At 48.1% G+C, this 4,230-nt stretch overlaps 1 long non-coding RNA gene across 1 annotated transcript; it reads left to right on the top strand.

The window, feature by feature from the left end:
* The first annotated feature begins 340 nt into the window (after window positions 1-340).
* LOC110587406 lies at window positions 341-3,151 on the top strand. Its single transcript, XR_002480756.1, has 3 exons — window positions 341-364; window positions 547-635; window positions 1,659-3,151. It is a non-coding gene; the product is annotated as an uncharacterized LOC110587406 (long non-coding RNA).
* Window positions 3,152-4,230: the final 1,079 nt, after the last annotated feature.

Below are 4,230 nucleotides of genomic sequence, written 5' to 3'. Positions count from 1 at the left end.
TTTGGGGGTCTGCCTTCCCTTTCGTTCTCTTTCTACGCCGTGCTCTGTGCCGGGACCGACCTAGCAGCGCATCTGGTCCAGGGCTAAGGTAAGCCACGGCTGCACACGGGAGGCTGGTCGGTGGCACGGTCGATGTTCCAGGCCCGGCTGGCTGTCTTGGCCGCGGGCCCCGCCACACCCACCCTCTCTCTCAGTGGAGGCAATTACAGGCCGTTGACAGAGGAGGAAAGTTAGTCAGTGGCCCTGCGAGCTGGCAGCAGCAACAGCCTGTTACATCACAGCCTGCACGCCCGGCCGCCTGTCACCCACCCAGCATGCTGGACAACGCCCCAGCGCCGGTCCCGGCCAGGGATGCATCATGCCGGTAACTCCCTGCTGCCTCCCTCAACAGTTGGCGGGCCCCGTCTTGCCTTGGCACCATTGGCTCCAGCTCTTACCCAGATCATTATGGGGAGTGTGGCGTGAGCAGCCTCTCTGTCTCCTGGGGTGAGGTGGCTCAGAATGCTTGCACAGGGCTCCGGGGGATCTGGGGTTCTCTCCCAACAGGCCTCTGCGACCAGCCACCGGAGGCCCAGGGGACAGCTTCAGGTGGTCATCACTTTCAATGGTGCGAATGGACCGGATAGGGGTTGCAGGTCAGTTTGGGAGTTGGGGCTGCCACCGAGCAGCTGCAACTCTGGGCGCGTTTCTAGCATCTCTGAGCTGTTCCATTGGCTGTAAAGCTGGGATGATGATGGCACCTACTTCTCACAGCGTCTTCTGTTAAATGGGATAATGTTATGGAGCCCCATGCATCACGTGCCTGATGCAGAATCAGAGCTTATTCCAGAAATGGCTACCACCGGCGTAGCCGGAATGATACTCCACTATTCTTTTCCTTTACTATTGGTCAAATGGCCAAATGCAAATGCTCTTTCCAATGACATATGGTCACGGGGAGAATAGAAAGGGAAAAAAACAGTGTAATTTTGGATTATTAAAAAATCCTCGAGTTGGGGGGCCATGGGTGGCAGAAAGATGGGATGAAGATGGTACCTGTTTAAGCGAGGCCAGGGGCACGTGGGGTCCTTACTCCATTCTGCCGACTTCGTGTATGTCCGATGTTTTTCATGATAAAACGGTTAAATGAAAATCATACTCTGTGAGTCAGGCCGACACTTGGGTTGGTTTGGGAAACTTACATTGACTGACATGGGACAGATTTAATAACAATTTTTCTGAGGGCTGATTCTATGGCAGGCTGGGGAATCGAAGATTAGGAACGGAGGGCCCGCTCTTAGTGCTTCCAGTGGAATAGAAGAGAGAACCATCAACAGGTCTTCTGTTGGAGATGAGCACAAAAGGGGGCCTTCCTAATGAGATGAGGTCTGCAGGGAAGAGCATTTCAGCAGTGAGAACAGCCTGAATGAACATGCAGGGCGCACAGTGGGCCCCAAGCAGTTCTGGACGAGAGTGACTTGTGACACCATGCATGGCAGATAACAAAGCTGGGCAGGTGGCGGGCAGCGGGCATTAACTGTGGCTGCCTGGGAGCCACAGGGAGCTGGAGGAGCTGGAGCAGGTGGGGTTGCAGTGGGGCTTATTTGGGGTGGGCAAAGTTTCTCAGAGACAGCCTCACCCTTCTGCAGGGGACTCTAAGCCTCTTGTCCTGACCACAGGCACACCCACGAGGCCAACACCAGCCTGGACCCAATCACACAACATTGGGCGGTTCACACCATGGACCCCCAGTGACTCAAAGGAGGAGCAACAGGTCCTAGAAGGAGGTCACAGAAAGCGTCTGAAGACCGGGATTCTTGTTGAAGCTCCACCAGTCCTCAACATTCTCATCAGTGAAATGGGCATAAACATGTTGGGTCATTCCCAAGCTTGGGCAAGGTCACACACGCGGACGTTCTCTGCGTTTGGTATTGCATAAGGGGAGCATGATCCTTGCTAGACAGTGCTGGCCTCAGTCCACGGGATGTTCTGCAGTGCTTCCTCCCTCGGATGAATCTTAGTGTGTCAAGGGTCAGGCTCTACGATCCCACTGTGAAAAGCTGCCATGATCTTCTTTGGGCTGTAGCTCCCCACCAACTTCAGGGACCTTATCTGGCACAGGGGAGTCTCCAGAGCTCACCTGAGTCCATGGCACTGTCCCACATTCTGCAAAAGTAAACACTGCCCAGCCGAGGTGGCTCCCTGAATGGTTTCTGGGTGAATCAATGAGACAGTTTACACATCCTGTTAAGTAATCATCCTCTCTCCTGGGGGTCCCCCTCTTTCCAGGATGTGATCTATAGAATGCCTGCTGTCTCTGTATGTGTCCTAATCCAGCATCATTGCCTGGGTTGCGCAAATAGCCCGTGAGGAGTGCAAACAAAGGCCAGCTGCTGAGGTAGGCGCTTCCAGTGAATGATGACGTAGGGCCCAGTGCACATAGGACATGGGTTCCTGAAACTCCCACTGGTGGTCCTGGCCCACGTTCTCCAAGGGCCAGCTCTCCTTATGTTATTTGGGTCTCAAAGTGCCAGTCCAGGGGAAAGACAGACGCTGCCTCCGAACCTACCAAGTCAAGTCATTTCCAGGATGAGACACCTCCTTCCTTGCAGTTTAGGGGTGCAGTACTTTGAAGGCAGCTCAAGTCTTAGGGCCTCGAAGGGTAATTCATGAGCAGCTGGATCCAGCAAACATTCCACTAAACACCCACTGTATGCTCATGAGAGGTCCTTTTACCCTGTCATGAAATTACAGTGTTTTATGGTCAGAAGGGACTTGTATGGTCATCTAGTCCAACCCTGCCTTCCCAGCCTATGCTTGAATAATTGCTCCAGAGGTTCGGCCGGACAGTGGATCAACCCCTGCTTTGTTAAATCCTTCAGTGCCAAGGAACTCACTACCTTACAAAGTGGTCAGTACTGTCTTACAGCACCTTACACTGATAGATTTTCTTACTACAAGGATTTTAGTAAATCCTTAGCAAATCATCCAGGATTTAGTAAATCACCCCGGAAGCTCTGATTCGTCTTGCACTGACTCTATGGAGCCATGGGGCCCTCATCCACCTGCCAGCCCTCCGGGTGTTTAAGCACAAACCTGTTGGCTGCTACTTTTCCTTCTCATGATTTCTCTCTAATACTTGTTATTGTCTATTTTTTTAAATTATAACCATCCTGGCTGGTGTGAGGTGGTATCTCATTGTGGTTTTGATTTTCACTTATCTAATGGCCAATGACGTTGAGCATCTTTTCATGTGCTTACTGGCCATTCATATATCTTCTTGAGAGATATGTCTATTCAAAGCCTTGGCCAGTTTTAAAAATTGGATTATTTGTCTTTTTTGTTGTTGTTGAGTTGTAAGAGCTCTTTATATATACTGGATACCAAACCCTTATAAAATATATGATTTGCAAATAGTTTCTATCATTCTGTGGGGTTTTTTTTTTTTTTTTACTTTCTTGATAATATCCTTTGACACACAAACATTTTATTGTATTTTTCCAGCTCTATTGATGTATGATTGACAATTAAATTGTAAGATATTTAAAGCGTACAACATGATGGTTTGAAAAAATTAAAAAAATTTTAAGGCCTTACTTTTTAAAAGTAATCTCTGTACCTAGTGTGGGGCTCAAATTCACGACCCCGAGATCAAGAGATGCGTGCTCCACCAACTGAGCCAGCAGCCACCCCCCCCAAAAATTTTAATTTGGTAAGGTTTAATTTAGTTATTTTTTTGTCTTTTGTGCTTTTGGTGTTACATTTAAGAAATCATTGCCTAGTCTAAGCTCACAAAGATTCATAGCTAAGACTTTTTTTTCTAAGAGTTTTATAGTTTTAGCTCTTACATTTAAAAATCTTGGATCCATTTTGAGTGGTTTTCTGTACATGGTGTGAGGTAGGGGTCCACCTTCATGCTTTCACATGTAGCTCAGCACATTTGTTGAGAAGACTATTCTTTCCCCCATTGAATTGTCCTGGAATCACTGTTGAAAAACAATTGTTCTTATGTGTATGGGTTTATTTCTAGATTCTCAAATTTATCCCATTGAGATGTCTGTCCTTACACTAGTACCATACTTGTAGCTTTGTGGTAAGCTTTGGAAGTGGGAAGTGTAAGTCCTCCAACTTTGTTTTTCCTCATCAATATTGTTTTGGCCATTCTGCATCCCTTGTATTTCCATATGAGTTTAAGGATCAGCTTGTCACTTTCTAGAAAAAAACCAAATCAAAACAAAAACCCATCTGGCA

Source organism: Neomonachus schauinslandi, chromosome 10, assembly GCF_002201575.2.
Source record: "Neomonachus schauinslandi chromosome 10, ASM220157v2, whole genome shotgun sequence".
NCBI lineage: Eukaryota > Metazoa > Chordata > Mammalia > Carnivora > Phocidae > Neomonachus > Neomonachus schauinslandi.
Note: the sequence above shows the minus strand (reverse complement) of the source record. Positions and strands in the feature narration are given on the sequence as shown.